At 46.1% G+C, this 21,618-nt stretch overlaps 1 pseudogene; it reads left to right on the forward strand.

Annotated features, from left to right (window-relative positions):
- Positions 1-21,618, forward strand: part of LOC121546981 — a 38,479-nt pseudogene that overhangs the window by 13,964 nt on the left and 2,897 nt on the right.

The following is a 21,618-nucleotide window of genomic DNA, read 5'->3' on the forward strand; positions in this document are numbered from 1 at the left end:
TAGTTGTTATTAGTCCCATCCTTCAGCTCCATTCAACACCTCCCATCTATCTCTTAACTCCATCCATATAGGATTTCTATTTGCCATATATTTTTCAACTGTACTGTGATGTTTTACAAAAGTTCTGAACCTTTCTATTCTCATTGTTTCTACAGATTGTAAATTGAAAATAAAAAAAAATTCTAAAAGTATTATTATATTATTGATCGATTGACTAGGACTTTTCAGATCACCCAGTAATGCTATCTGCAAGGTTAGCTCCAGGTAAATATTGCAATCCTTTAACCATTCCTGGACCAGTGTCCAAAAACAAGCTACAAATGGACAGTACCAAAACAAATGATCTAATGATTCTATCTCTTCGCAGCAAAATCTGCAGAGCACACAAGCTTCTTAGCTAGCTGGCTCAAGATTGTTAGCTAGCTAGCTCAAAGGACATGCAAAGTTCCTCTATAGAAGCCGCTCCTCCTAGGTATAATTCTGTGGACCTAATTCAGATAATGCATGTCATAACAAGATGCCCAGTGCTTCAAGCCTCCTCCTCAACCCTCTCTCCCCACCTGCAAAATGTCAGTCGCATCATGCACCATAGGGTAAACTTGTCTGTCCATCATGCATGTAAGCAACTAGCTTGCCTGCTCTATCCACACTGATTGGTGAAGTAATTTAGCGATATAAACCGGTACTTTCTTGGAGTTCGAACCGGTTCAGAACTTTTTTTTATTGGTCGGAACAGTGGAACGAAATAGTGGTTCTGTTCAGAACTAAATTATTGGAAAATAATTTTGGTTCCAACCCCTGCTTTAACCTCATAGTCATTGTAGCATTTCAAATCCAAAGTGTTGGAGTACAGAGCCAAAACAAAAATCAACAATTGTCACTGTCCCAATACTTTTGGAGCTCACTGTAGATAGAATGTTCCCCTAACTAATGGAAAACTGGACACTCAAACATTAGGGGAACATTACGGCTAACATTACAAAAACGTTCTCTCTCTCTAGAATTGTTAGTTGGGTTTATGGCAGACAAATGTTTATATTGGCCAGTGAACCTCTTACCTTGCAGGTGAGTCTGAAAAAGTTCATGGACTACATTGCAAGTGGATCAATAGATAAGATGTCAAAGGTCCTGGACAAAGGTCTCGACCCAAACTACCATGACCCTGACAACGGAGGTGAGTTGAACACTAGCTTGATAGGGTTGCCACTGCATGATTTTGACACTGTTTTCAGTCAAATGTCAAATGATCATTTCAGATATTGACAATCCCCTTAATCTCAAACTCTTTCTCTGCTCCCCCCTCTCGCCTTGATCCTCCATTTCCCCCCTCCTTCCTCTCTCTCTCTCTCTCTCCATCTTCTTCAGAATCCCCCCTGTCTGTGGCGGTGCAGTCTGGCATGACAGTGGAAGGGATCAGGGTGCTCGTTCAGGGTGGGGCCCATGTGGACTTTAGAACCAGAGATGGACTGACAGCTGTACACAAGGCTGTCAGGGCACACAATCACGTTGCACTGCTGGTAACTAGGACTCCCACACACACACACACACACACACACACACACACACACACACACAAAATAAACATGCATTTAATAAATGTGTCTTTTCCCCGTCCTTGCCAGGCTCTCCTGTCCCTGGGAGCATCTCCTGACTACAAAGACCGATGTAGCCTGACCCCACTGTACCACTCAGTGCTGACAGGTGGCGACACCTCCTGCTGCGAGACCCTACTCTACTACAGGGCCAGACTGGGAGTGAGGGATGAGAACGGATGGGAGGAGTCTCACCAGGTATCCGTTTGGTTGTCTGTCCGGCTGCCTGTCTCAAGGATGGGGTTGATATAGTTTTGGCCTGTGTGTTGTAAATATGTCAGTGTTTTTGTCCAATTTGACTTTAAACATATCTCAAATATCATATTTTTATGTGTATTGATTTTTGTGTTTTTTTTCTTCTGTGTATTATCATACGTTGGTATAGTACATTAGGTTTTTAGTGTACTTTCAGTCTCCTGTCCTGTACATGTCTTAAACATTTCACCCCTCTTTTTGCACTCTCCTTTCTCCTCAATTGAGATACACCTTCTCACTGGTCTCTTTCCATTGTTTTCCTTTCTTCCTCTCTTCCTTTCTCTCGATAGCTCAGGGATGAAGAGGAATTTGGAATGCAAGAAATACACAAGGTACTGATCATGTAATCCATGAATACTTCCATTCAAGTTGTGAAATTGGGGGAAGAGTAACTCTTAGGATCATGACCTTCCATGACCTTCCATGGTCTCAAAGTGGTAAAGAAAGAAAGAGGAGTTTGGTTATTTCTTCCTGAAACGGTGATCCTTCACAATTTGGTACATTCATCTCATGTAACTGTTGAGTCCAATGCAGATAGACATTAGATACCATCTCGTGCTGACATCTTCTATCTCTGCGTCATTCACTCACTATCTCAGTGCTGTGCTGTTCACCACTGTGGTGTCATGCTATTTTACTGTAGTTCATGTTAGCTTATGTAGTGTCCTGTGTTTTGTTACTTCTCTAATTTTGTGTCGTGTTATTTTAAGTGCAGAAATTAAAGTGGAAACCATTAAGCAGAAGGGGGAAGGTCAAACGCTTATTATATCATTTTAATTTCTTAATTTGTTCTTTATTTGGCAATGGTTCAGACATTCATCAGCTGTATCTTTCATTCTGTTTATCTTTTAATTTGTCACAATTTTAGCTACACATTTTTTATTTGGTATAATTTATGAATAAGCACAGTAATTGCATCTTTGCAATTGATTGTGTAGTGATGACCCATTTAAAACCCCTCAGATTCTCCTTTGCTAATAATTTTAATCTTTAGATGCTTTCTTTACACACCCTCCTCCCAAGGCCTGCCAGAATGGTTTTGCCCAGCACTTGGAGCACCTTCTGTTCTATGGGGCAGATACCACTTCTCAGAATGCCTCAGGGAACACCGCACTTCACATTTGTGCCCTATATAATAAGGTAAGTACCATTTTAAATACAGGGACAACACAATAATCACAATAATCAAAGTAACTGGTTTGTGAGTTCCAAATGTCTGTGTGACATTTTAGTCCTGAATTAAGTTAAACAGTGGCTGTCTTTCTGGCCTATCAGGAAAGCTGTGTTCGTGTTCTGCTCTACAGAGGGGCTAATAAGGAAATGAAGAACAAGCATGGACAAAGCCCCTTTCAGGTATCAATAACAACTTCATGTTTTCAGTTTTCTTTAGTTTTTCATTCTGCCGACTACGCCAAATGTAATCAGGTTTGTTACACGTCAATAAACCATTGAGTTGAAAATCAGTTACTTGTTTTAAATGTATTATTAGCAAAGCATTTATTAAATTGGGTGTTTGATGTTTTGGAGGAACTCTTCCTGTACATGATGCATGTGTTACAGTTAATAATAATAATAATAATAATATGCCATTTAGCAGACGCTTTTATCCAAAGCGACTTACAGTCATGCGTGCATACATTTTTGTGTATGGGTGGTCCCAGGGATCGAACCCACTACCCTGGCGTTACAAGCGCCGTGCTCTACCAGCTGAGCTACAGTTAGGGGGAGTGTTGCATGTAATTGTGTGTGTGCGTACATGTGTCTGTGTTTTGAAGGTAGCAGTAATGTCGGGCCATTTTGAACTTGGGGAAATCATCAAAAACCACAGAGATGCAGATATAGGTAAGTCTTGGTCCTCCACTTGGGTCTTTTCAGATTAGGAAGTGATTGATAGTGAGTTTTGGTGCATGAGTGTCTGTTAAGGTTGAATGGCGGGAACCCGGTTACCGAGATTTACCGCCCAAAACCACTCCCTTTTCCGGGATAAAAAACGGAGAGAAACTGGTCAATTATAAGAAATTATTTATATCAACAACATGACGTGAAATGGAACTGTACAATTATATGCAATGTCTAAATCTTGCTTCTCTGCGGTCTTCTCTCTGCTCTCTGCATGATCAATCATCAACGCTCATGTTGGGGACAGACAGCCCATCTCAGTATGGAGTGCATATCACAATGCATGTAGACCTATCATCTCATCATGGTAACTTTTTTCCTTGTGACAGGTAGGCCTACATTTGCTGCAGCATAGCCTATGCTACAGTATAAGGACCGAATGCACGTCTAATTTACACATCTCCATCTGGCTTTCGGGGGTCACCTTGTTTTTTTATTGTAAATATGTTAAATTTTTTAATTGCAGCTGCAGAGTTTTAAAACAACCTATCACTTGAATATTGTTGCATGAAATTAGAGCATGTGCAAGCAGTCTTTCTCTCTCCCTCCATCAATTCCATTCAAATTGCATCCAAAATAGATAATCCTGTTCAAGATTGATATATACAGTGTATATATATATATATATATATATATATATATATATATATACACTACCATTCAAAAGTTTGGTGTCACTTAGAAATGTCCTTATTTTCGAAAGAAAAGCAATTTTTTTGTCTATTAAAATAACATCAGATTGATCAGAAATACAGTGTAGACATTGTTAATGTTGTAAATGGCTATTGTAGCTGGAAACGGCAGATTTTTTTATGGAATATCTACATAGGTGTACAGAGGCCCATTATCAGCAACCATCAGTCCTGTGTGTCACGATCGTCGGTAAGAGAGGAGGACCAAGGCGCAGCGTTGCAGGCAAACATACTCTTTATTTAGCGATACACGACCAAAACGATAACGTGACAGTTCACGGTCTAACACAAACCAACTAGAAACAAGATCCCACAACTACTGTGGGAAAACAGCCTGTTTAAATGTGGTTCCCAATCAGAGACAACCAGCCACAGCTGACACTCGTTGCCTCTGATTGAGAACCACACTGGCCAACATAGAAATGAAACACCTAGAACTACAACACAGAAATCTACACACCCTGGCTCAACATAACAGTGTCCCCAGAGCCAGGGCGTGACACTGTGTTCCAATGGCCCGTTGTGTTTGCTAATCCAAGTTTATCATTTTAAAAGGCTAATTGATCATTAGAAAACCATTTTGCAATTATGTTAGCACAGCTGAAAACTGTTGTGCTGATTAAAGGAGCAATAAAACTGGCTTTCTTGAGACTAGGTGAGTATCTGGAGCATCAGCAATTGTGGGTTCGATTACAGGATCAAAATGGCCAGAAACAAATAACTTTCTTCTGAAACTCATCAGTCTATTCTTGTTCTGAGAAATGAAGTCTATTCCATGCGAGAAATTGCCAAGAAACTGAAGATCTCATATAACGCTGTGTTCTACTCCCTTCACACAACAGCACAAACTGTCTCTAACCAGAATAGAAAGAGGAGTGGGAGGCCCCGGTGCACAACTGAGCAAGAGGAGAAATACATTGAGTGTCTAGTTTGAGAAACAGACGCCTCACAGGTCCTCAACTGGCAGCTTCATTAAATAGTACCCGCAAAACACCAGTCTCAACATCAACAGTGAAGAGGCGACTCCGGGATGCTGACCTTCTAAGCAGAGTTGCAAAGAAAAAGCCATATCTCAGACTGGCCAATAAAAAGAAAAGATTAAGATGGGCAAAAGAAAACAGACACTGGACAGAGGAAGATTGGAAAAAAGTGTTATGGACAGACGAATCGAAGTTTGAGGTGTTCGGATCACAAAGAAGAACATTTGTGAGACGCAGACCAAATGAAAAGATGCTGGAGGAGTGCTTGATGCCATCTGTCAAGCATGGTGGAGGCAATGTGATGGTCTGGGGGTGCTTTGGTGGTGGTAAAGTGGGAGATTTGTACAGGGTAAAAGGATGGCGCTTGATTGGAGCCAATTTCCTCCTACAACAGGACAATGACCCAAAGCACAGCTCCAAACTATGCAATTACTATTTAGGGAAGAAGCAGTCAGCTGGTATTCTGTCTATAATGGAGTGGCCAGCACAGTCACCGGATCTCAACACTATTGAGCTGTTGTGGGAGCAGCTTGACCGTAAGAAGTGCCCATAAAGCCAATCCAACTTGTGGGAGGTGCTTCAGGAAGCATGGGGTGAAATCTCTTCAGATTACCTCAACAAATTGAAAACTAGAATGCCAAATGTCTGCAACTGTAATTGCTGCAAATGGAGGATTCTTTGACGAAAGCAAAATTTGAAAGACACAATTATTAATTCAATTAAAAATCATTATTTCTAACCTTGTCAATGACTACATTTCCTATTCATTTTGCTATATTTCCTATTCAAACTCATTTCCTGTATGTTTTCATGGAAAACAAGGACATTTCTAAGTGACCCCAAACGTCACTTAAGTGACCCCAAACGTATATATATCCTAGCCTAGCCTACCTCTTTCAGGTAATACATTCAATGCAGTATTAGCCTTATATTTGTCTAATGAATGTTGGGTTATGCATAATAAGCTTCTAACTTATAGCCTCTGTCTCTTGCGCAATACGCACGCACCTGTGTTCCGTTGGCCTCTCTCCTTAAAACACGCTCCTTAGCTCTTGGAGTCCCATGCAGGAAAAGCTAGACTAGAATAGCTTGCTGGACAATTTTTGGGGGGCATTTCTTATACCAATAGACTATTTGAAGAGGGACGCAAGCTCTTGTTTGCTGAATGTTAAATACAGCAACCAATAGAACTCCTGGGTAGTTTGAAAGAAGAGCGAACGCGCGATGGCGGTAGGCTATAGCAATTATTTATTCAAACCCATAACCATTCAATCTTTGTGAAGAGAAATGAAAGCCATCTGCATCTAATTCTAGTCCTATATTATTCAAGCATGTCATTACAATAATGATGATAAGGACAGCGAAACTACATTTCATTTAACTGAGGAAGGAATTAAGGAATAAAGCAACAATAGAGAGAGAAAGAGGTAGGCAGGCTAATAACATTAGGGGAAATATTATGAAAGGTATATATGCGTCAGCCTACTAATTATACAAATATAGGCCCTATTATATTTCTAAATGAAAATACAATTTGCTAGCCTATACTTGTAACGTTGTAGGCTGCATGTGCTGCACCAGAATCGCTTCTCTCAGCTTTATCATGGTTTTGAACAATGTGCATCTATCCAGTCATATAATCCAGTATAATACAATACAGTACAGTAATACAGTCCACACTCAAAAAGATTAGCCTACTGGAGCTAGTTTCATTTATTTACCCTAGAGAGCATATAGCTAGCTACATCTATGGGCTTTTATGTTTTTCTGTCGTGCATAATGTGCAGTAGCCTATATATCATATATGTATTGGCTAACGGCACAATCATTTGGGCTTTTTTGGGTTTGGGACTATAAAATTACTTTTTACTGTAGGCCTCATAAAATGTATTTAATATATGGCTGATCAGGCACAGGTTGCATCAGACTTGAATTCTCTATCAAAGCTCGAATCAAATCCAGACATAAGCCTATTTATATGCTTTATAATGCTTTTGAATTACACTTCCGGTCTTGGCTTGAAATACCGGGTTACCCTGGAGAAAAGTGATTTATTCTCGGGATGGAACATTTTGTAAAATAACGGGGAAATATTATTCCTTAGTGTCTGTACTGTATTTCTGTTGTGCTATCTGCTATAAATTACTTTGCAGTGCATTGTTTGGTATAAATGTTCTGCTTCATCAATCAAACTGTGACTCAGAAGATCTGTTGTGTTTTTCCATCTTATTAAGTTGTTTTATCACACTGGTAGATGGTATTTGATGTGGTGCACTGGATCAGCATACAGAGGCTAATCCCTAGACATTGATGGGTTCTAAACTTGAAATATGAAATATCCTTATTCATGTTACTGAGGGAGAGAGGGGAAGGCAGAACGTTTACATTCTGTCAGAACATGTTATTGTTTGACATCAGGGATCCTATGGAGAGGAGAAGGGCCACAGTCTGGTTTCAGTTGTTGTGTTGTAATTTGAAATACTTGCAACACCAGAAGTGAATGTTTATATATAGGAGGAATGTATATGGTGGGGTCAATTAAGGGTGGATATGAGCAATAGGCTTGGAGAGTTACTAAGTAAGGGAAAAGGCAATCACATGGTTGCAGTCGCTAATAAGGGTGGATAGCTGTGGATTAGTGAGGAATAGGGGCCGAGGTCAGGTCAGGTCACATGAAGGAACAGTTTATTACCCACATCACTTAACTTCCTGCCTAGCAACAAAGATGTAATGTTTAGAGAAAAGGAGGAGACTCCACCTAAAGGGGGGTATAAATACTTGTGCTGGTGGGAACATGTCTTTGTCTTATGCAGCTGTGTGACCCAGTGGGTGAATAAACTTGGTTTGAGCTTTACTAGTCGTCCGTGAGTTTTTACTCTGTTTATTTAGAATCTAACAACATTTTACAAACTGTTTTGTTTCTGAAAACACTATTGGTTCAGAGGTGGCCTCTTAACCTCATCTGATGCTTTAGATTATTGCTTGCCCAGTTTGAGGGTTGTGTGTGGTGTTCAAGTCCATCCTTGTTGCTTGTCGATTGTCTTTGCATCCGAATCACTTGAGTCGGGTTGTTAATTGTTCACACTCTCACAATATTCCCTCACTCTTTCTCTCCCCTCTTACCTCACTGTTTTTCCACCTACCTGTGACTCTCTTTTCTCAGTGCCCTTTCTGGAATCCCCAAAGTATGCTCCCAAAAGAGGAGAGAGTGCACGCACGCTCCCTCTCCTCATGGCTCAACCCTACCCCCTCCTGCGTGCTAACAGTGATAACAGCATGACCCTGTCTGACACCATGGCCCTGCCCAACAAGGCTGCTGGAGCCAATCCCGTCCCTGGACAGGTACTGAGAGGCACAGTATGGAGATGCAGTGGGAGATCGCGACTATATGGTTTATTGGGGAGCTATGCTCTTAGTAACTCTGGGACCTTAACCAATAAATTGTGAGTTTGGGTCTGTGTAAGTGTCAACACAATTATATAATTCAGCCTGTGTTTGTGTTGGTTCCCTCTCTGTCTAGGGTCGCAGGGCCTCTGTGGGTGTGAGGAGCTCCAGCAGTCCCAGGGCCCGTACCCGATCCCCGTCGCGAGGAAGAGGAGGAGGACAGAGCGACACAGAGGAGAGGCATCAAAGCAAACCACAGCGCGGCAGACAGGGGTGAGAACATAGTGGAGGGAGAGAGCGTAGATATGTAAATCTATTTATAAATAACGTGCATATACAAAAAGTTGTGTTTTTACATGCATTTCGGTTGTCTACAGCCAATGGGGCTGTTACCAGCTTTAAAGCTTCCAAATACTTTATTCTCATAGTGTAAACCACTGTCGTGAGCCATTTATTGTCCCTCTATCTCCAATACTGGTATCCCCAGGTGTTGTTACATGATACACAAACTCTTCCTCTGTCTTTCCTCTTGCAGTGCGACCTCAGCGGGTAGTGGCGGGTGGTCAGCTGGGGGTCAGATGAGGCATATGTACAGTGCGGTCCCAGGGCGAGTGTACTTGGCCACGAGGGCTTACACTGCCCACAGAGACAAAGAGCTCACCATCAGCAAAGGAGACAAAGTCAAAGGTAAGAGAGATTCAGAGAGGAGTGGGTTTTTGGAGTGCCACTGTGTTGATTGTAAAGTTGTGATGCACCCCTCTTCTCTTTGTTCTCTCTCTCTCTCTCTCTCTCTCTCTCTCTCTCTCTCTCTCTCTCTCTCTCTCTCTCTCTCTCTCTCTCTCTCTCTCTCTCTCTCTCTCTCTCTCTCTCTCTCTCTCTCTCTCTCTCTCTCTCTCTCTCTCTCTCCTTCCTTCTCTCAGTGTTGAGTGTTGGAGAGGGGGGGTTCTGGGAGGGCACAGTGAAAGGTCGGACAGGCTGGTTTCCCTCAGATTGTGTGGAGGAGGTGGGTCCTCCCAGTAAGGAGAATCGATCAGGTGAGCAACACCACCAATCTTATAGAAACCAAATACAATATGTGCTCAGACAAAGACACTACTCTCACTCGCATTACATCCGCTCAGACAAACACCAACCAAAATCCCTCTACAGATGCTAACCCCGCATTTACTGAATGACTCATTTAATCTTCATTCAGTTGCCAGCATTCTATTGACTTGCAGGACATCCTCACAATGTTACATGCAATAGGGCATGTATCACACCCACCCAGTAACATTAATAGCACACCACCACAACAACCAACTTGATCATGGTGTGTTTCAGAGATGATGCACTGGAATACAACGTATACAAAGACACATGGAATACACAAATAGTGGAACACAAAGACACACAAAACACACATTAATATAAAGGTAACACATGAACTGTTTGTGTTCCAGAGACGCGCAGTGAGAAAGCCAAGAGGAAGCTGTTTCGTAATGTTACCGTGGGAGCATATGATGGCGTGGATGGCCCCAGGTAAGACTGGACTTGATAGAAGCTTGTTGTCTGCTGGCCCTCAGGAACTAGATGTATCGATGAATGACCTCATGCAAAGTCATTTTTACCCCCGGGACACATGGTCACCAAGTTCTAAGGGTGGAGGAATAGTGAAGTAATATGAAGGAAGGGAAGACAAGGCGTAAGGGAAATCACTAGCTAACTATGCTAAGATTGAATACCCAGCACTAATCGTGCTCTGCAGCCCTTATCATTCTCAGTAGAAAACATACAGTAAGATTAGACATGATTGACTTTGTAAAACCATGCTAATGTTTTAGCTGTGTCTTGTCAATTGTGTAGGTGGACAGCTGGAATCGGCTAATTTGTTTGTGTTTCTGATGGGTGTGTTTCTGTGTTGACAATTGGAGGAGGGTGAGTGTGCTGAGCCTAGGGTGAAGCTGAAGTGATTGCTTGTTTATGCTATTGCTCAGCTGTATTAAGACCATGCTAGCGCTAAAGGCACTGAACTAAACACGTCAGTTCAATTCTATTTCTTGTACATCTAACCGACAAAGTTGCTTGACTCTTGCTTGTTCATCTTGCCAAAAGGAGCCAAACGTGTGTTGTCCCTGCTTACATGACCAATCACATTCCCCCTTTCAGTCATGCTTATTTTCCCTGTTAAAAATAATGCCATAAATGTTGACGATGGATTCCTTCTCCCCCATTGCATCTGTCTAATCTGCTAGCGTCAAGCTGCAGTTCAGCCCCAGGCAGCTGCAGTTGTGCTGTGCATCATGAGGGCTAACAGTGCTGTGTGTGTGTGTGTGTGTGTGTGTGTGTGTGTGTGTGTGTGTGTGTGTGTGTGTGTGTGTGTGTGTGTGTGTGTGTGTGTGTGTGTGTGTGTGTGTGTGTGTGTGTGTGTGTGTGTGTGTGTGTGTGTGTGTCTCTACACGTGTGTGAGCGTGCGGCACAACATCCTGATGATGAGTCTTGGGGATTTGGAGGTGATGAGCGTTCGTTCGGTCAATCGGCAAGTGTGAGGAGGAACTCCACGCACCCAAGGTTTTGGGCTTACAGCGTGTAGCTGACATTAGCCGTGTGCTACGAAGCTCTTATTATCAGTCACAAGTCACTGAGCTTAATACAGGTTCACTGGTATTTGGCAATGTGAATAATGGCCAGTGACTCAGACGGTGAATGACATCTGTGTGAAGAGAGATTGTATGTAGGAATGTGTGTAGTACAGTGGTGGTTATGTTGCCGATTGTAATACAGTAGCATTTTGAACCGGATCCAGCTCCAGATGTATGGCTGCTGCTACCCATTGCATTTGTGTGTTTGGGAGAATGTCAATGAGAATTTCGAGTGGGTTTTGTTTGAATGTGAATGTTGTGAGTGCTGTTTGTGTGTGTGTGTGTGTGTGTGTGTGTGTGTGTGTGTGTGTCTGTATTTGCAGATGAGGATCTCTCTGGAGTGGAAATCAGCTGTTTGTGAATCTGCCAGAAACCAGTCAGTGGATGTTGAAATAAACACACAATCCCTGCTGCCTGTTACCCCATCCCCCCCTTCCCCCACCTGCAAAAGCACCTCTTTTCTCTCTCCCTCTTTTATGCTAAACCTCTCTTTCCCTCCCCCTTCCTTTTTCACATCCAGCATTCTCTCCCTCCGCTCTCTTGCGTTCTCTCTCCCTGTCGCAGAGAACCATCTCTGTCGCTTTCCCTTTCTTTCACTCTCCCTCCCTCTCTCCTTCTCTCTCTCTCTCTCTCTCTCTCGTGCTGTCTTAAGCATGCAGGGTGTAGACGTGCTAGGCCAGCGCTCGCTCTCTCTCCTCTCTCTCCTCTCTCTCTTCTCATCTCTCTGTCCTCCTCTCTTCCACTCTCGCGGCTCTCTCTGGCTGTGCTCTCGCTGGTAGAGCGAGAGGCGGAGGGAGAGGAGGGGGTGGAGGAGAGGAGGGGGGGGGAAATGGCAATGGGGGGATGCGGAGAGAGAGATCTGTCTCTCTCTCTCTCCCTCTCTTCTTCGTGGCCGTCACTGGGCCCCAGAAACAGGAGCGTGTGGTTCATTTACAGGTAGCGGCTGTTTCCTCATTCATTGCCTGGCTATGGATGTGAGGAGAGGACAATGGAGAGAGGGGAGAGGTAGATGCAACAGAGAGGCCGTGGATTTGAAAGGCGGATTAATAAGATATGTATTGTGTGTGCGTGTGTGTGTGTATTTGTGTTTGTGTGTGTGTATGTGTGTGTGTGTATGTATATATATATATATATGTGCGTGTGTGTGTGTTAAATCATATTTAACGTTTGTGTGTGACGGAAGGGGCTATTGAATGGAGGCTCTGACTGCATCATGTTTATCTCTGTTTCTCCCCTCTCATGTATTTCTGAGTGTAATCTGAGACCATGTTGCAATGTCAGCTATATATTGCCATATCTCATAAATGGTGTGTTCCATCTGTGTTTGTACCACTAACATATAGGATGATCGTTATTTTATAAAAAGGGCGAGAGTGGACATACTAAGTGGTTTGTTTGTGATTTCCTTCATGTGAGTGTGTAAGTGGGTGTGATCGCACAGTCACAGTGTGTGTCACTGTGGTTGAGTGTCGTCGTGGGAATTGTTCATCTGTGTCTGTGTCCCTGAATTGTGACTACATGGATGTGTCATTGTGTCTCATGGTTTAATTGTATGTAAATGTCTAAGATGAGGATGTAAGTATGTATGACTAGCATGCTGCTTCTTCTGTATAATTGTGGAAGCTACAGAGGATGATTCAGGAATCAGGAGGGAGGGTACATGATTACACTGTAGGCTACTGTAATACTGTAGGCCACTGTAATACTGTAGGCCACTGTAATATTGTAGGCCACTGTAATACTGTAGGCCACTGTAATACTGTAGGCCACTGTAATACTGTAGGCCACTGTAATACTGTAGGCCACTGTAATACTGTAGGCTACTGTAATACTGTAGGCTACTGTAATACTGTAGGCTACTGTAATACTGTAGGCTACTGTAATACTGTAGGCCACTGTAATACTGTAGGCCACTGTAATACTGTAGGCTACTGTAATACTGTAGGCCACTGTAATACTGTAGGCCACTGTAATACTGTAGGCCACTGTAATACTGTAGGCTACTGTAATACTGTTGGCCACTGTAATACTGTAGGCCACTGTAATACTGTAGGCTACTGTAATACTGTAGGCTACTGTAATACTGTAGGCCACTGTAATACTGTAGGCCACTGTAATACTGTAGGCTACTGTAATACTGTAGGCCACTGTAATACTGTAGGCCACTGTAATACTGTAGGCTACTGTAATACTGTAGGCCACTGTAATACTGTAGGCTACTGTAATACTGTAGGCCACTGTAATACTGTAGGCCACTGTAATACTATAGGCTACTGTAATACTGTAGGCCACTGTAATACTGTAGGCCACTGTAATACTGTAGGCTACTGTAATACTGTAGGCCACTGTAATACTGTAGGCCACTGTAATACTGTAGGCTACTGTAATACTGTAGGCCACTGTAATACTGTAGGCTACTGTAATACTGTAGGCCACTGTAATACTGTAGGCCACTGTAATATGTGAGTGTGTACTGTGACCACTGTGTGTCACATTGGCCAATGGGGAATTCATGTAACGTAAAAGCAGTCAATATGCACATTTAAGGTCCTTTCCTGAACAGCATGGACTGAGAGTACAGGAATGAGGGGGTTAAATGGTACAGACTATTTCAAAGAACCACAGTATCATACCTACACCTCTATTGTCTTGGGGATAAAATGATACAAACCAGCCGTTTGAACACACTGCTACATGTAGATTTGATCCTTTGAGAGGGAACGCAAGAAGGAGACGGAGTGAGAGAAAAGGAATGAAGTGTGAACAGCAGATGGATGGAAGGCGGCTTTTTGCGTTGGCGAAACCGTAACATTGACAGTGTGGCAACGCACGAGGGAAGGATGGAAGATACAAACTGTAGACCTCGGTATGAGAAGTTAACAGTGGTTTCTTCAGCTTTGTAATGGATGCCATGTACGGCCTGCTCACACCAAGTTCAGCAACTCCCAGAAAAGCAAAGACTCTCATCCTCAGCCGTGTTGTACCTTGGTGGATTTGCACAGTCGATTGAAGGCCGCGTCAGTTTGAGTTTATTCGAGCAGCTAATGCAGAAAAACGTAGCTCCGGAATAAAATACTGGGATTTCAACCCAATGGATTCAATCACAAGTCATACAGTGACCAAAGAGCCAGACATCCTAATGGAACTGCAAAACAGCATGAATTGAGACCGGCCAGCTGTGTAAAATTGAGACCTTCAAATGAACAGAGATGGAAACCCTGTTGTTGTATATGGCTGTTAAATCTGAGGATACAGTATGCACTGAGCTCGTAAAACCGTGTGAATTGAGACCCGGCAGGCTTTACAGCGTGAATTGGAGACACTGTTGTTGTAATACAGTATATGGCTACTGTGGAGTGAGGCTCTACATAAGGGAAAACTGCTGTAAGCCAGCCATAAATCTGACAAGCAACAGAAGTCCCAGACATGGTAATGGAGCAATGACCAACTCGTAACACTGAGCCGTAAAACTAGTCCTACCATATCATAACAAGATGGCCATGTCAACCATCAATGAAAAAACAGCGAACGTCATTATGAAGAGAGATGACTAACTGCTACTCAAACATAGATCCCTACCTGTAGATCATTTTGAAGCGTTATGTATGACAAATGGAGAAGTAGGATGAGAGGTAGCCAAGATAGCTAGTGCAGTGAAAGCTTGAAGAAAGCTAATGCAGCATTACAGGTGCATTTATAAGTTCCCATTAACAGTGAAGTGTCTATGCAGCATTTTTTATGTACATTCCCACGTGCTTCCTGGTGCTAGTCAGCATTATGCTGGATTATGGAGAGGTCTTTCCAGTACACTCCTCCTCGCCCATCATGACACTGACTCTACCCTGGTTTGTCGAGTCTCTTTGTATGGTGGTGCTCTTTGTATGACATGCCTCAAGCCCCCCCATCTTTTGGTGCAGTGTGATTTCATAATGTGATGCAGTATAGCGGTCTCCCAGATTCAGAAATGCTTTATTTGCATGACAATGAGGCTTTCTGTTGCTAAAGAAGTCATATAGCTTGCTCTCTCTTGCTCTCCGCCTCTCCCCCTCTCTCTCTCCCTTCTCTCTTCTCTCCTTATTCTCTCTAAGTGACTACATCATTAAGGAGAAGACAGTGCTCCTGCAGAAGAAAGACAATGAGGGCTTTGGCTTTGTGCTTCGGGGAGCCAAAGGTGAGTGAGTGCCTCTCCGTCCGAAATACCCCTGAATGTCTACTATCTCCAGCTTCCACAGTCCTCTACTCTTCGATATATTTAACTTTCACTCCTTGCATTTCCTCTTAGTAATTTCTTCCATCCTATCTCTCTGCCTCCACTTGAACACTCTTTTATTACATCTCCCTCATCCTCTTGTTCTTGACTTGTTCTCTGCAGCCCAGACTCCCATAGAGGAGTTCACTCCGACCCCAGCATTCCCCGCGCTGCAGTACATGGAGTCTGTGGATGAGGGGGGTGTGGCCTGGAGGGCTGGCCTAAGGATGGGGGACTTCCTTATTGAGGTATGGATCCTTGGAAAGGCTTGTCATTCTGAGAGTTTATGCAGGCCTGGGAATCAAAATGGAATCAACTTTTGTAATCACTATCAAATTGTAGATTTGTTGATTTGTTTTGAGTTTGAACTCAAACAGTGCAGTATGACAGTTTAGTCTTGTTGACAGCCAGTGTTATCTCTCGCTCTCTGTGTGTGTGTGTGTGTGTGTGTGTGTGTGGGGGGGGGTGTGTGTGTGTGTGTGTGTGTGTGTGTGTGTGTGTGTGTGTGTGTGTGTGTGTGGGTGTGTGTGTGGGGGTGTGTGTGTGTAGGCCAATAGTCACAATGTAGTGAAGGTGGGCCACAGGCAGGTGGTCAACATGATCAGACAAGGTGGCAACACTCTTATGGTCAAGGTTGTCATGGTGGCCCGCAACCCGGAGATGGAGGAGACCAACCCCAGGAAGAAAGGTATACTTTTTAGTTTGTTCTGTGTAATTTATACAATTCATGTTTACAGCATAGTAGTAAACAGTAATGTTTGTTTGCAATACCGTAACAGACACTGAGTGTATGTTTATAACACAGTTGTAAGCAGTAAGTGCATTTGGTCCTTCTCCCTTGGCAGTCCCCCAGCAGGCTAAGAGGCTGACTCCTCCTGCCATTGCCCTGCGCTCCAAATCAATGACATTAGAGCTGGAAGACATGGGTAAGACAATGGAAGAAGGAGGGAAGCATAAAAAGCAGGGAGAAAAGGAAAAGAAAAGGAGTGTTCACATTCTGACCCATAGAAAAAGATTATTGAAAAAGTCCATTAAATATTAAGTGAGTTGATGCAGAGAGCCTTGGGGATTTAACTGGTATAGGTAAGGAGTGTTTTTCTAATTACCAACGGCTTAATGAGGAGGACTATGGAGATAAATGTCCTCTTTCAAGTGAATGTATGGAAATGTGCTCTATATGGGAAAGATGGAGATACAGTGAAGTGGTTCACATTCTGGAAACACTACATTATGCGATGGCATATAACCTCTGCTCCATTTCTTCTTTTTCTGCTAAATGGAACGGCTGACTAACAGTGGAGAAAGGTGGGAAAAGGTTGAGTTGTGTATTATCATTGTCATCACCAGTGTTAAAGTATGTACTGTATTCATTCATGTTATTTCGTGATATTACAGAGATGGCTATAATAGCAGTCTCAGTATACTCTTATAGCATAGTATGATTACCTTATTTTCTCTTATATGCTGCAGCTGCTTCTACATGGAAAAAGAAAGCAGGTGAATATCTCGCTTATCATTACCTTCATCAGCCCTTAAGCCTCCATTCAAAATCAGTCTGCTCAGGTCCTATGACTATACGGCCTCTGCTTTTCAGAGTACGAGTCCTCCCAGGTGCCTGATAAGAAGAGGACAGTCTATCAAATGGCACTAAGTAAGATCTGACCCCCGTCCCTCTTTGTGTTTCAAGAGGCCATCTTTGAACAGGGTAACAGTAATGTGCCTCTGCTTTTAATTGTCTTAAGCTTTTGATCTATCTCTCTCTCTCTCGCTCTCTCGCTCTTTCTCTCTCTCTCTCACACACACGCACATACCCGCACACTCTCTCTATCTCTCTCTCTCTCTCTCCCATTTCTCTCTCTCTCTCTCTCACACATACACGCACACTCTCTCTCTGTCTGTCAGATAAACTGGATGAGATCCTGGCAGCAGCGCAGCACACGATCACATCAGACGGACAGGGGCAGCGGGGTCACGGGGGGAAGAGAGAACGAACCAAGAGCATCGCCCCCAATGAGGTACTGCATCATTCTCAGCATCGTTAGTGACACTGAATGAGTAACATTTTGGATGGGAGACTGTTACAGAGGAGTGTAAATGCTTATTTTAGGCTGGATCATGTTGTTGAATTGTATTGTATTGTTGTATGTTTTAATTCTGTAATGTATTGATTGTTGCTGCCTTCTTGGCCAGGTCTCCCTTGAAAAAGAGACTCTGGGTCTCAATGGGCCTTTCCTGGTTAAATAAAGGTTAAATTAATAAAACATTAAATTACTCTACCATGACTGTACCTGCAGCACCTACTGACCCTAGGGATCATACCCTCAATTCAATGACTGTGTCTGCAATGCTGGATGTGAAATCGACCTCACAGCCTAGGATGTGAACTTATTGCTTTCTCCATATTGCACTATATCACTTTTACTGCCAATGCAAGTTTAATTCGCGTCACTTTTTCCCGTTCTCCGCATCTCTCCCTGTGTGTCTTGCAACACATTAAGCCAAGTCATGACCAGTTGGTCGGTGTGATGCAGCCTGGGTCTGGCTACAACCAGGGTCAGTATCCCCCCGGCCAGCCGCATGGAGTAATGCTGCGACAGAAATCTATTGGTAAGTCCTACCGATACAATTACTATGGTAGTTACTGTCAAAAAGCCACATTCTGACTGTTGTAAATTAACTTTGCTTTCCAACCAGATAGTGTAACTGTTTGTCCCTGTTTCAGGTGTGACGGAGGAGGAGAGGCAGTCCCTCCACACCCCGGCTATGAAACTGTCCCGTAGTCTGTCGGAGGACATCCCCCCCCCCCAGCACATCCGCCCCAGAACCCCCCTTATCTGCTGGCCCCCACACTGCTCGGAGGGGGGAGCAGTCTGCCCCCCAGCCCCTGTCCTCCCAGGCCCACTACCAGGCCTTCTCCACCCAGCAACAGGCAGGCTGGGACAATCAACAGCACGGCATGACCACCACCCTCCAGAGAGGAGGAGGACAATACACAGGGGATCCCACGGAGGGGACGAGGAGAGGAGGGGGCAAAATGGGGGCATTGAGGAGGGGCTACAGTAGTGCTACTCCACCTACAAGCGCAGCTCCCAAAACTCAGCAGCAACCCCAGCAGCAACAGCAGCCGCAGCAACAGCAAGTGGCGACCCGGGAGAGGGGCGGAGGGGCAGGCAGGGGCGGAGGAGTCAGGAAGGGCGGGAGGGGCCCTCTAGTGAAGCAGCCCACAGTGGAAGGCGGGCTCAGCAGGCACCACAGAGGGGGGCAAGGCCAGGGGGGTAAAAGCTCAGTGGCCAAAGAGAAGAGCTCCATCCCCATCCCCACCATCATAGTCAAGGCCCCCTCCACCAGCAGTGGCAGTGGCCGCAGCAGCCAGGGCAGCAGCATGGACGCCGAGCAGCTGCCTCCCGACATAGACGACCCTACCTCCTCCCCTGCCTCTCCCGACACCCCCACCACCCCCGGCCTGCCTTCCATCGTGGCCCCCTCACCACCCCAGCCCCCTGTCTCCTCCCCCATGACCCCTTCGACTGTCGCCCCCCAGCTGCCCCCTGACCCGGAGAACCTGGACTTCAGCACCCAGTTCGGGGGGGCCTTCGTCGGGGCAGCGCGCCGGGACCGGGAACGTTTCCGTGACATGAGGAGGAAGAGTGCCTCCTTCTTCCTCTCCTCCGAAGAGGACATTCAAGGGGAGGCGGGGGGAGGTGGAGGGGTATGGACCAAGCCCCTACAGGGGATGGAGATGGATGTCCCCACTCCCCGCCTCCGCCCCTCCAAGTCCATTGACGAGGGCATGTTCTCTAGGGACAATTACGTCCACTACGCCAGCAGTATGCCCCCTGCCTTTGGGCTGCCTGAGTACCACTCCCCTGTGATAGGCCAGGATGGCCAGCCCAAGTCCGCTCCCTCCAACTACGGCCCAGGCTCTCCGGCCACCACCTTCATCCACCCTCTGACTGGGAAGGTCCTGGACCCCTCGTCCCCCCTGGGCCTGGCGCTGGCTGCACGGGAGAGGGCCCTCAAGGACGACCGGAGGACCCGACGGGAGGAGCGGCACTTTGGCCGGCAGATGTCCAGTGTGGGGGTGTTCCCTACATCTCTCCCGTCTCCCACACCATCCCTGTTCCCCACATCCACTGCCACCACCTCCCACGCCTCCCTGAACCGCCCACAGTCACCCAGGATATTACGCTTGGGAGGGGGAGGAGAGAGAGTGGAGAGGGACCAGGCGCCTGGAGCCAGAGAGGGCCTCAGAGTTCGCTTTTCAGAGGACAGAACCAACCAGTACCAGACCCAGTATTACCAACAGAGTCCTAGAGACAAGGAGCCACCTGGCCCGCCCATGCAGCCGCCCGGCCCGCCGCCTCAGCCTGCACCCCGCAGACCCTCCTTCCTGCAGATGGAGAGCAGTGCAAACGCTAGCTACATCCCCCAGTACACCCTCGCTGCAGCCCCAGCCCACCCACATGAAGGTGCGGGAGAGGGAGGAGTAGGAGGAGGACTGGGGCTCATGGTTCTTCCCCCGCCTGCCCCCTCGATAGACTTGGATGATGAGTTTGTCTTTGTTGACCCCCTGCCCCCTCCCTTGCAGTTCGCCAACGGCCAAGGTCAGAGAGAACTGCAGAAGGGATACCCTCAACAGCATCAACACTCAGCTCAACACGCCTCTTCCGCCATGCCACCCCCGCCGCCCCCTCTCCCCTCTCCTAAAGTACCTCCACCAGGAGGCTTCCCCTCCAACGCCCCCCTCCCCTCCCCCCAGGCCGGGGACTCTGCCGCCTCCAGCCTCACATCCTACGACAGCGAGGTGGCCAACCTCACCCAGTCAGGTCTATCTCCCTCCCTCCCTTCGCCCCAGATATTCCCCCCTTCCTCCACCACCACAGCCGCCTCCATTTTACCCGGACCCGCACCCTCACTCCACAGACCCCAGCCCATGTCCCATGCACACCCCTTCTTCAGTGGCCCCACCGTACCGGTTAACCCTGCTAATATGGGTGCCCCTGCTCCCCCAATGACCTTAGCACAGGACCGAGGCCCGGCCACCCTCACTACGACTATGACCTACGCCACCACAATGACCATGACCGCCGCCACTACTACCACAGCCTCTGCGGTGTCGTCAGACTACAATGCATCTCTGACAGCCCCCAGAACCGCCATCAGCGCTGCAGGCAAGGCAGGAGACCACCACCCCTCCATGAGGAAGACTGGCGACTGGCAGACAGAGACGGTGGTGGACTCTGGGATCGAGGAGCTGGACAGCCACAGCAGCAGCGACCAGCACCTGGAAATACTAGGAGTGAGTGGACTGAGGGGTGAGAGAGGAGGAGGAGGAGTGGAAGGGGAGAGATGGGGGGGTGAGCACCCGGATCCTTACATGACCTACTCAGGCGGGCAAGCGTTTGAAGCGCACCACGCCAAACCCACGGCCAAACCCACCGTGTATCCAAAGACGATGCAGTACAAAGAGGGCGGTATCAAGGACACAAGGGAAGCGTTGCGTCGACAGGTGAGCACCAACCCGCCCTACCAGAGCACCCCACCACACCCCCAGAGACAGGCTAACCCAGAGGAGGAGGCCAGGAGAGGAGAGGGAGGAGCAGCGGACGAGAGGAAACAACGCAGACAGAGTCGACCCAAGATGGAGGACGGCTTCGGTTCCACCCTGGCTGCCTGTCTGGAGCGGCCCAACACACTGGAGCAGAGGGGGTCAACAGAGGGGGTCGACTTGGGACAGGGCCTGGAGCGAGGCGAGGCCCAGAGGGGTGGGATGTCTATGGAGGGGCGCAGGCTGCACTCGCCCCTCTCGGGGGTGAAGGCCAGCATCATCAACGAGCTGAGCTCCAAGCTGCAGCAGATGAGCAATAAGAGCACAGACGACTGGGGTCAGTCTGAGATGCGAGGTCAGAGTCCCATTAGTCCGAGGTCGCCCACAATGCACAGGTG

Source organism: Coregonus clupeaformis, chromosome 31 (assembly GCF_020615455.1).
Source record: "Coregonus clupeaformis isolate EN_2021a chromosome 31, ASM2061545v1, whole genome shotgun sequence".
Classification (NCBI taxonomy): Eukaryota; Metazoa; Chordata; class Actinopteri; order Salmoniformes; family Salmonidae; genus Coregonus; species Coregonus clupeaformis.